The following is a 12,431-nucleotide window of genomic DNA, read 5'->3' as shown; positions in this document are numbered from 1 at the left end:
TTGGGCCAGCAACATTCTGAAAATAAGGTTGTTGTTGTTGTTGTTGCTGTTGTTGTTGTGAAGGATTCAACCATCTAAGGTTGGGATGATTCCTCCACCCGGGATTGTACCTGTTGTTGGAGAGGTCATAATTGTTCTGTTGTGGCTGATTTTGCTGCTGAGGTTGAGGAGGTCTGTTGTAGATGTTTGCAGCATAAGCTTCAGGCTGTTCAATTGCTTTAGATTGTTGCACAGAAGGGCAAAGGTCTGTGTGGTGGTCGGCAGAGGAGCATAAACCACAGAGTCTGGCGACAGGTGCAGATTTTTGATTCATGGCCAGCTGGGTTATCAGGTTAACCAAGGCATCTAGTTTACCTTCAAGCTTCTTAGTCTCAGCTGATGAAGATGAATTCGTGGCTACTTCATGCACTCCTCTAATGACAATAGCATCACTTCTGGCACTAAATTGCTAGGAGTTTGAAGCCATCTTCTCAATTAAATTTCTGGCTTCAGTAGGGGTCATGTCTCCTAGGGCTCCACCACTGGCAGCATCTGTCATACTTCTCTCCATGTTACTGAGTCCTTCATAAAAATATTGGAGGAGAAGCTGCTAAAAAATATGGTGGTGAGGGCAACTGGCACATAGTTTCTTAAATCTCTCCTAGTATTCATATAAGCTCTCTCCACTAAGTTGTCTAATGCCTGAAATATCCTTTCTGATGGCCATGGTCCTGGAAGCAGGGAAATTTTTTTTCTAAGAATACTCTCTTGAGGTCATCCCAGCTTGTGATGGACCTTGGAGCAAGGTAATAAAGCCAGTCCTTTGCCACTCCCTCTAAAGAATGAGGAAAAGCCTTCAGAAATATGTGATCCTCCTAGACATCTGGGGTTTTCATGGTGGAGCAGACAATATGGAATTCTTTCAGATATTTGTGTGGGTCTTCACCTGCAAGGCCATGAAACTTTGGAAGCAAATGAATTAGTCCAGTTTAAAGAACATATGAGACATCCTCATCAGGGTATTGGATGCACAAGCTTTCGTAGGTGAAATCAGGTGTAGCCATTTCCCATAGAGTCTTTTCACGGGGTGGAGGTTGGGCCATGTTCTCAGAATGTTCAAAATCAGAATGTTCAAAATTATAATGCTCAAAATCACCAATAACAGAATGCTCAGGATGCTCAAAAGGTACTAAATGATGTCTAACTAATCTATGAAATGTCATATCTATCTCAGGATCAAAGGGTTGTAAGTCAGATGGATTGCCTCTAGTCATACACTATATTCAACATGCACAACTAGTTGCCTTCTTATGCAAGTAACAATGTAGGTTTGAACTACAACTACCATTAAATGATATCTAAATGACTTGAAATTTTGTGAGAAACCTTATAAAATGATGAGAAGATAGCACACAAATTTTCAAACAAAAATTCAAAGTCTAACTATAGAAGCTAAAAATGAAAAGTTAAGAAAAATAAGAGAATAATACTTGGAAAATAATTTTTTTTTTGACAGAATTGCAATTTTTGGAAGAAGGAGACCTCAGCCCGCCATAGGCTAGCTGGCATGGCATGATAAATTTTTTTCTACCCCAAATAGATATATAATAATAGCGATTCTGATAACTGGAGCAAAAGTTATGGCTGTTTGAAGTTTTGACAAAAATCAAATTTGCTACTTTTTTGGAACTTTCAAATCTGACCAAACTAAGGGCTCCAACTATTTTTCCCACAAAATATGGATCAAAAGAAATGAACACAAAAAAATTCAGCCAAAAATAACAACTATAGCTACCAAAACAAAAAATCCCAATTAATTCAGCAAGAGTGGTCTCTAAAATCCGTCGTTACGGGATTTCCACTACTACCCTATTTTCCAGTTCAACAAAAGTGGTCGCTAAATCCGTCGCAAAGCACTATTCACAGCAAAACACAAAACTGAAATAGGAGAAGCGCTGAACAGAAAAACTAAAATAGAACACCACACTAAACAAAATAACAAGACTCTAAACACACTTAATGCAACACGAACACAACACTAACACAACACACACGAAAGCATAAAATAACTAAACATAAAACACGAATCACTAGCTATTATGAACCTTTGGATACTGCTCCCCGGCAACGGTGCCAAATTTGATCGAGGCCGTACCCGAATCAAATAAACATTAAAAATGCAGTATCTAGGAAGTGAACCTAGGTTGTCTCCCAACGAGCAATGGTCAACCAAACGTGCATAACAGATAGTAGGAAAATAGCAACGAATTGGGGGGGGGGTTGTTTGCTTTTGTAAATTAAACAACGAATAAATGTGAATTAGAAAATATCAAAATTAAAACACGTTGCTTCCCCTTGATTCACAAGCAAGTCTCTTGTCCTAGGTTACGAGAGTTTATCCTTTACCAGTTCAACCACTTAATCCAACCCCAAATTAAATTACTAAGCGGAATTTAACATAAGGCATTCATTATGTGATTAAGCAACACATACACCAATTAATCATGAACGATCATTAAGCATGAACGTAAATTAAGTGCAGAGACAATTAATCAAGCACTAAGCATGCATGGATTAATAGCAACAAATACAGAGTAATTGGTGAAGAGGAAAAACTGATCAGAATTTAATAGTAATAATAGAACCTCAAAGAGAGTTGTGCTTGATCCTCAAGAGAAAACAACGCTGGAGACTTAGTCTTCCATTAATCAGTAGAAAATGAAGAAAACTAGAATTATTCTTCCAAAACAAAAAAGAGACTAAAACGAATTGAGAGTAGTACTCTAAAACTAAAATGAAAAAGAGAGAGAGGAGAGGAGAGAGAGAAGAGAGGCCTAAACTAGAACCTTGGTGTTGTTATATAGTTTTCCAGCCCCAAAGCTTACAAATCTGTTTTAAATCCAAGCCCATAAATAAAATAAAATCAAATCTAGATAAGATAAGATAAGATAAGATAAGATCTAGATGAAATAATATCTAGATGAGATCAAATCTAAATAAAATCAAATCTAGATAAGATAAGATAAGATAAGATCTAGATGAAATAATATCTAGATGAGATCAAATCTAAATAATATCTAGATAAGATAAAATTTTGTAGAATAAAATAGTCTTCCCTCTTTAAGTCCAAGCCCAATTTTGGATTCAAGCCCAATGCTTCATTAATTCCTGAAATTAGATTAAAAACATCAAATTAGCTGAATGGGCCCAAATAATAAAACTGCCTAATTAATTTGACAATTAAGATTAATCAGTACTTAAAATGGTGCAAAAAGGGTTAAGAAATAGGAGAAAATAATGGCACATCAAAACCCCCCATACTTAGCCTTTTGCACTCATGGGCAAAATGAAATAAAGAACAAAATCCAAGGATATCAAAGAGAGACAAACAAAAACATTTACATATTTCTCAATGAACATCAAGGAATGAAAGGAATGTGTAACATCTAACATGAAGAGATCCAAAGAGTCAAGACATTCATGAAAATCATCCAAGCAACCCAATCATGGCAAAATAGTTAATCAGCTCAAGAATGAAAAGTGATTAAGCCTCACAAGATATACACTCTATCTCTCAAGTGTCTAGGCTGCTGTTTACTCTCGAAGCAGCCATGAAAACAAACACCACATAAACTTGGCAAAATTCTAAAATTGACAAACAACTTGACAAACACATGCACATGAGGATCAAAAGGTCTTTAAAGGTTGTAATGAGGCCAAGGACAAGGTAGGGGAAAAAATATGGAATAAGTAGCTAAATCCCAAAGGAATAGAGGAGCAATGGGAGAATAAGTGGAAATTAAGCACAAGTAGTAAACCCAAACCCTCTAATATCAACAAAATCAACCAAGGCTCCCAAATCAAGTCCTCATAACAAGACCTCATTTATTCAACTTCACTTCTTTTCTTCTTCTCTTTTTTTTTTGAACAATACGAATTTGAAGAATTTGCAGCAATTGAATTTTTTTTTCATTTTTTTAAACAGTACGAATTTGAAGATTAAAGCAAGAACTAGGCAATATATATATATATACATCAAGCATGGCCAAAATAAAACATTAAGCATGGCCAAAAATCATATCTTCCAATGAAACATACCCCCCCACACATATTCCCAAAACAATTCCAAAGCTCCAAAATTCCTTAAGGGTAAAGGTGATATCATGGTTTTTCACTTAAGGCTTGTAATGAGCTTCAAAACAAAGAAAGGGGAACATAGGCTCAAAGGGGCTATCAATGGAATTAATTTAAGGTAATTCCATTTGGCTAGAAGCTTATAAGAACAAAATTGCCTAAATCATTTCCAAATATGCAAGTGAATTAGGAAGCATCAACAAGAATCAAGCCAAGGCTATTGTGCAAGCAATCAATGGGGAAAAACACACCAAAAGATTATGATGATGGATGACTCAAATTCTCACAAAGGTAAACTTATCACTTTCAAATTGAGCTTTCAAAACTATCATGACATGTAGAGGAAAAACAAGGATTTCAAATCACAAAATGTCAAGAGACTTTTATTTTCAGAACAATTACCCATTTCTTGAACATATCCTATAATTCAAAGAAAAATATGCAAAGTTGTACATGCAAACATAATTGACCTAAAATATTAAACTAGAAACCCAACAAAACTAACAAAATTAACAAATTTAACAAAACTAGCAAAACCAAAGAACACTCCCCCCATACTTAAACAACACATTGTCCTCAATGTAGCACAATTAAAAGATTAAAAGCAATTAAACCATCAAATAGAGTCGGACAAATGTAATAAAAGTAAAGAAGGAGATAGGAAAAGAAAAACTCCCTAAGTCATGGTGGAAAAGAAGTAAGCTGAAGTAAGGAGATCTTTTGAGCAAGGACAACCCCCAATGTGTAATTGGATGCATCGCACATTAGCTCAAATGGGGCTGTCCAATCAGGTGCCTTGCTAAAATCTCTTATAAAGCGCCTGTAGAATCCTGCATGATCAAGAAACGATCGCACCTCTCGCACGTAAGAGGGGTAAGGCAATTGTGAAATAACAGAAATTTTTGCAGGATCTACTTCAATGCCCTTATTGGAAATAATGTGGCCTAAAACTATACCTTGCTCAACCATAAAATGACATTTTTCAAAATTTAGAACAAGGTTAGTTTTAATGCATCTATTCAAAACCTTTTCCAGACTATCCAAACAAATATCAAAAGAGGATCCATATACAGTGAAATCATCCATAAACACCTCTATGCAATTTTCTAAAAAATAACTAAAAATACTGATCATGCACCACTGGAAGGTACCAAGGGCATTGCACTAGCCGAAAGGCATCCTCCTATAGGCAAAAGTGCCAAAGGGGCAGGTGAATGTGATCTTTTCCTGATCCTCAGGAGCAATAGTGATTTGCATATAACCAGAAAAACCATCAAGGAAACAATAATGAGATTTACCTGCCAGGCGTTCAAGCATCTGGTCAATGAATGACAGTGGAAAATGGTCCTTTTTGGTAACCTGGTTCAACCTCCTATAGTCGATGCAGACTCCAACTGTTCTGCACCCGAGTAGGAATCAACTCCTCCTTCTCATTTTTGATCACGGTGAGGCCGATTTTCTTCGGACTACCTGGATGGGACTCACCCATTGGCTGCCAGAGATAGGATAAATGATTCCAGCTTGCAAAAGCTTGGTTACCTCCTTCTTCATTACATCAAGAATCACCGGGTTGAGTCTTCGTTGTGGTTGTCTTATTGGTTTAGCCCCATCATCTAAATTTATTCGATGCATACATGTGGATGGGCTAATACCAGGAATGTTCGCCAGGGTCCAGCCTATACCCTTCTTATGCTTCTTGAGAACTGATAAAACTTCTCCTCTTGCTCATCAACAAGGGAGGCAGATATAATCACTGGAAAACTTTTGCTATCATCCAAGTAAGCATATTTTAAATTTGATGGCAGAGGCTTTCATTCTGGTGTGGGCGACTGGATAATGGTAGAAAAAGATGGTTTCTCAGCCTGCACCTCATAAAGAAAGTCAGAGGTATGTGTACTTCCTGAAACATGGTTAGTTCTATCTGACTTTATAAAATCAATCTCAAGAGGTAAAACATCACCATACATGTAATCAATATCAAATTCAGATTCACTCTCAACATCAAATTCAGACATATGATCAAGTACAAATTCAGATTCAATGCATGATGAGTGACATGCATGCAGATTAGAATGAAGATCAGTCATGTATTCATCAACAATATGGTCAATTATTTCAACACGAAATACAGAAAGATCTTCAGATGGGTGTTTCATAGCATCAAGAATATTAAAATGCACAGTTATATCACCAAACTCCATAGATAGTGTGCCTGCATATATATCTATCTTAGTTCTAGCAGTTTTCATAAAAGGTCTGCCTAGAATGATGGGAACTGATCCTCAAGAAAATCCCTCCTCCATATTTAAAATATAAAAATCAACAGGGAAAATCAGTTCACCAACTCTAACTAAGACATCTTCTATGAAACCAGTAGGATAGGCAACACTTCTATTAGCTAAATGAATTACCACATCAGTTGACTGCAAAGGACCAAGAGATAGAGAATTAAAAATAGACAGAGGCATAACACTAACAGAAGCTCCTAAATCTAGCATGACATTGTCAAACTTACTGTTCCCTATAATACAAGGTATGCTGAATGTACCTGGATCTTTACATTTTTCAGGGATTTGGGAACAGATTTACCAATCAATGCGGAGACATTTCTACCCATACTAATTCTTTCACTTCCTTTAAGCTTCCGCTTATTAGTGCACAACTCCTTTAAGAATTTAGCATATCTTGGAATTTGCTTTATTGCATCCAGCAGAGGTATGTGTACCTCTACTTTTCTAAATGTTTCCAAGATCTCCTTCTCGGCCTTTTCCATTTTTTTGTTGGAAATTTCTCTTGGAGGGAATGGAAGAGGGATATGCTGCTTCTCTTTAGATTCACCTGCATAGAAATTGTTAGGTAACTTACTCTTTAAATTTTTGTCATCATCTTTTTCTGGAGTAGAGTGAGGTTGGGCAGGTTCATTTGCGGATGAGGAAGATGTTGCTGGTTGAGGTCCTTGACACTGCTTTCCCGACCTCAATGTAATGACACTCACATTTTTGGGATTCTGGACAGATTGAGAAGGTAATCTGTCAGAATTCTGGGACTGTTGTTGATTTAACTGTGTAGCCAATTGCCCCATCTGATTAGTTAAGCTCTGAATGGAGGCTCTGGTCTCTTGTTAAAATTGCATGTTTTGCATAGTCATTTGCCTCACAAGTTCTTCAAGGGAAGGTTGCGGAGGAGCCTCAACTGTTTGCTGTTTCTGGGGCTGTTGCTGTTGTTGTTGTTGGATTGGTGGAGGAACGTATGGTCTACTTGGGCCAGCAACATTCTGAAAATAAGGTTGTTGTTGTTGTTGCTGCTGCTGTTGTTGTGAAGGATTCAACCATCTAAGGTTGGGATGATTCCTCCACTTGGGATTGTACCTGTTGTTGGAGAGGTCATAATTGTTCTGTTGTGGCTGATTTTGCTGCTGAGGTTGAGGAGGTCTGTTGTAGATGTTTGCAGCATAAGCTTCAGGCTGTTCAATTGCTTCAGATTGTTGCACAGAAGGGCAAAGGTCTGTGTGGTGGTCGGCAGAGGAGCATAAACCACAGAGTCTGGCGACAGGTGCAGATTTTTGATTCATGGCCAGCTGGGTTACCAGGTTAACCAAGGCATCTAGTTTACCTTCAAGCTTCTTAGTCTCAGCTGATGAAGATGAATTCGTGGCTACTTCATGCACTCCTCTAATGACAATAGCATCACTTCTGGCACTAAATTGCTAGGAGTTTGAAGCCATCTTCTCAATTAAATTTCTGGCTTCAGTAGGGGTCATGTCTCCTAGGGCTCCACCACTGGCAGCATCTGTCATACTTCTCTCCATGTTACTGAGTCCTTCATAAAAATATTGGAGGAGAAGCTGCTAAAAAATCTGGTGGTGAGGGCAACTGGCACATAGTTTCTTAAATCTCTCCTAGTATTCATATAAGCTCTCTCCACTAAGTTGTCTAATGCCTGAAATATCCTTTCTGATGGCCATGGTCCTGGAAGCAGGGAAATTTTTTTTCTAAGAATACTCTCTTGAGGTCATCCCAGCTTGTGATGGACCTTGGAGCAAGGTAATAAAGCCAGTCCTTTGCCACTCCCTCTAAAGAATGAGGAAAAGCCTTCAGAAATATGGAGGCTCTGGTCTCTTGTTAAAATTGCATGTTTTGCATAGTCATTTGCCTCACAAGTTCTTCAAGGGAAGGTTGCGGAGGAGCCTCAACTGTTTGCTGTTTCTGGGGCTGTTGCTGTTGTTGTTGTTGGATTGGTGGAGGAACGTATGGTCTACTTGGGCCAGCAACATTCTGAAAATAAGGTTGTTGTTGTTGTTGCTGCTGCTGTTGTTGTGAAGGATTCAACCATCTAAGGTTGGGATGATTCCTCCACTTGGGATTGTACCTGTTGTTGGAGAGGTCATAATTGTTCTGTTGTGGCTGATTTTGCTGCTGAGGTTGAGGAGGTCTGTTGTAGATGTTTGCAGCATAAGCTTCAGGCTGTTCAATTGCTTTAGATTGTTGCACAGAAGGGCAAAGGTCTGTGTGGTGGTCGGCAGAGGAGCATAAACCACAGAGTCTGGCGACAGGTGCAGATTTTTGATTCATGGCCAGCTGGGTTATCAGGTTAACCAAGGCATCTAGTTTACCTTCAAGCTTCTTAGTCTCAGCTGATGAAGATGAATTCGTGGCTACTTCATGCACTCCTCTAATGACAATAGCATCACTTCTGGCACTAAATTGCTAGGAGTTTGAAGCCATCTTCTCAATTAAATTTCTGGCTTCAGTAGGGGTCATGTCTCCTAGGGCTCCACCACTGGCAGCATCTGTCATACTTCTCTCCATGTTACTGAGTCCTTCATAAAAATATTGGAGGAGAAGCTGCTAAAAAATATGGTGGTGAGGGCAACTGGCACATAGTTTCTTAAATCTCTCCTAGTATTCATATAAGCTCTCTCCACTAAGTTGTCTAATGCCTGAAATATCCTTTCTGATGGCCATGGTCCTGGAAGCAGGGAAATTTTTTTTCTAAGAATACTCTCTTGAGGTCATCCCAGCTTGTGATGGACCTTGGAGCAAGGTAATAAAGCAAGTCCTTTGCCACTCCCTCTAAAGAATGAGGAAAAGCCTTCAGAAATATGTGATCCTCCTAGACATCTGGGGTTTTCATGGTGGAGCAGACAATATGGAATTCTTTCAGATATTTGTGTGGGTCTTCACCTGCAAGGCCATGAAACTTTGGAAGCAAATGAATTAGTCCAGTTTAAAGAACATATGAGACATCCTCATCAGGGTATTGGATGCACAAGCTTTCGTAGGTGAAATCAGGTGTAGCCATTTCCCATAGAGTCTTTTCACGGGGTGGAGGTTGGGCCATGTTCTCAGAATGTTCAAAATCAGAATGTTCAAAATTATAATGCTCAAAATCACCAATAACAGAATGCTCAGGATGCTCAAAAGGTACTAAATGATGTCTAACTAATCTATGAAATGTCATATCTATCTCAGGATCAAAGGTTGTAAGTCAGATGGATTGCCTCTAGTCATACACTATATTCAACATGCACAACTAGTTGCCTTCTTATGCAAGTAACAATGTAGGTTTGAACTACAACTACCATTAAATGATATCTAAATGACTTGAAATTTTGTGAGAAACCTTATAAAATGATGAGAAGATAGCACACAAATTTTCAAACAAAAATTCAAAGTCTAACTATAGAAGCTAAAAATGAAAAGTTAAGAAAAATAAGAGAATAATACTTGGAAAATAATTTTTTTTGACAGAATTGCAATTTTTGGAAGAAGGAGACCTCAGCCCGCCATAGGCTAGCTAGCATGGCATGATAAATTTTTTTCTACCCCAAATAGATATATAATAATAGCGATTCTGATAACTGGAGCAAAAGTTATGGCTGTTTGAAGTTTTGACAAAATCAAATTTGCTACTTTTTTGGAACTTTCAAATCTGACCAAACTAAGGGCTCCAACTATTTTTCCCACAAAATATGGATCAAAAGAAATGAACACAAAAAAATTCAGCCAAAAATAACAACTATAGCTACCAAAACAAAAAATCCCAATTAATTCAGCAAGAGTGGTCTCTAAAATCCGTCGTTACGGGATTTCCACTACTACCCTATTTTCCAGTTCAACAAAAGTGGTCGCTAAATCCGTCGCAAAGCACTATTCACAGCAAAACACAAAACTGAAATAGGAGAAGCGCTGAACAGAAAAACTAAAATAGAACACCACACTAAACAAAATAACAAGACTCTAAACACACTTAATGCAACACGAACACAACACTAACACAACACACACGAAAGCATAAAATAACTAAACATAAAACACGAATCACTAGCTATTATGAACCTTTGGATACTGCTCCCCGGCAACGGTGCCAAATTTGATCGAGGCCGTACCCGAATCAAATAAACATTAAAAATGCAGTATCTAGGAAGTGAACCTAGGTTGTCTCCCAACGAGCAATGGTCAACCAAACGTGCATAACAGATAGTAGGAAAATAGCAACGAATTGGGGGGGGGGTTGTTTGCTTTTGTAAATTAAACAACGAATAAATGTGAATTAGAAAATATCAAAATTAAAACACGTTGCTTCCCCTTGATTCACAAGCAAGTCTCTTGTCCTAGGTTACGAGAGTTTATCCTTTACCAGTTCAACCACTTAATCCAACCCCAAATTAAATTACTAAGCGGAATTTAACATAAGGCATTCATTATGTGATTAAGCAACACATACACCAATTAATCATGAACGATCATTAAGCATGAACGTAAATTAAGTGCAGAGACAATTAATCAAGCACTAAGCATGCATGGATTAATAGCAACAAATACAGAGTAATTGGTGAAGAGGAAAAACTGATCAGAATTTAATTAGTAATAATAGAACCTCAAAGAGAGTTGTGCTTGATCCTCAAGAGAAAACAACGCTGGAGACTTAGTCTTCCATTAATCAGTAGAAAATGAAGAAAACTAGAATTATTCTTCCAAAACGAAAAGAGACTAAAACAATGAGAGTAGTACTCTAAAACTAAAATGAAAAAGAGAGAGGAGAGAGAGAGAGAAGAGAGGCCTAAACTAGAACCTTGGTGTTGTTATATAGTTTTCCAGCCCCAAAGCTTACAAATCTGTTTTAAATCCAAGCCCATAAATAAAATAAAATCAAATCTAGATAAGATAAGATAAGATAAGATAAGATCTAGATGAAATAATATCTAGATGAGATCAAATCTAAATAATATCTAGATAAGATAAAGTCTAGATAAGATAAATTTTGTAGAATAAAATAGTCTGCCCTCTTCAGGTCCAAGCCCAATTCTAGATTCAAGCCCAATGCTTCATTAATTCCTGAAATTAGATTAAAAACATCAAATTAGCTGAATGAGCCCAAATAATAAAACTGCCTAATTAATTTGACAATTAAGATTAATCAGTACTTAAAATGGTGCAAAAAGGGTTAAGAAATAGGAGAAAATAATGACACATCACAACCCACTTGAGATATTTCACTAACTTTGTAAAATACTTTTACAACTTCTGAACAACCAAGGGATCCCTTTCCCTTGTATTCAGGAAACTCACAATTCAAGAGACAGATAGCCTCTTGATCCCAACAATTTTCTTTTAGAAAGTACAAAAGTTTTTCTGTCTTATAGAGAAGAACATACAAGTTGAAGATCTTTGAAGAATCCTTTATTGATTTGCAAGTGTTTGACCAATGATTTGTTTTTGAGAGAATAAGACAATAAGGTTCTGAAAAACTCTAAAGATTTTCGTAGACAAGTCACATATGTATAGGCCATTGGTGGCTTTTCAAAAACTTCTAAAAGATATGACTTTTCAGAACAATTTTTAAAATTTCCTCACTGGTAATTGATTACAGCTCTTTGGTAATCAATTACACAGTTATATATTGAGGGGTCATGACTTTTCAAATTGAATTTCAGAAGTTTCATAATTGGTAATCGATTACATACAAGTGGTAATCGATTACAATTTTCAAAATTAAAATTTCAAACCTTTTTGAAAAAACTTGTTATCGTAATCTATTTTTGGTAATTGATTACAACGTCTGGTAATCAATTACCAGTGAAAAATGCTTATTTCAAAAATGATAAAATATTTTAAAATCTTTTGTAACCAATTTGAGAATCATGTTTTGAGGCCAAACCTTTTCAATCACTAAGAGATTCTTTTAACATATATAAACTAACTCTTATCTTTCTCTTGATCTTGTTTTCTTGATCTTGAATTTGACTTGAAGTAAGCTTGTGTTGCTTATGTCTTGGCATCATCAAAACCTTTATACACATACATTCACACAAATCA

General features: G+C 37.0%; 3 non-coding genes across 3 annotated transcripts; all 3 read left to right on the top strand.

The window, feature by feature from the left end:
- Positions 1-595: 595 nt before the first annotated feature.
- LOC121174682 (small nucleolar RNA R71) lies at positions 596-703 on the top strand. The gene has a single exon (XR_005890956.1). It is a non-coding gene; the product is annotated as a small nucleolar RNA R71 (small nucleolar RNA).
- Positions 704-7,967: 7,264 nt separating this feature from the next.
- Positions 7,968-8,074, top strand: LOC121174680 (small nucleolar RNA R71). Its single transcript, XR_005890954.1, has one exon. It is a non-coding gene; the product is annotated as a small nucleolar RNA R71 (small nucleolar RNA).
- Positions 8,075-8,966: 892 nt separating this feature from the next.
- On the top strand, positions 8,967-9,074 carry LOC113001280 (small nucleolar RNA R71). The gene has a single exon (XR_003266599.1). It is a non-coding gene; the product is annotated as a small nucleolar RNA R71 (small nucleolar RNA).
- Positions 9,075-12,431: the final 3,357 nt, after the last annotated feature.

The sequence above is a fragment of the Glycine max genome, chromosome 3 (assembly GCF_000004515.6).
Source record: "Glycine max cultivar Williams 82 chromosome 3, Glycine_max_v4.0, whole genome shotgun sequence".
Classification (NCBI taxonomy): Eukaryota; Viridiplantae; Streptophyta; class Magnoliopsida; order Fabales; family Fabaceae; genus Glycine; species Glycine max.
This window is presented reverse-complemented; position numbering and strand designations above follow the sequence as displayed.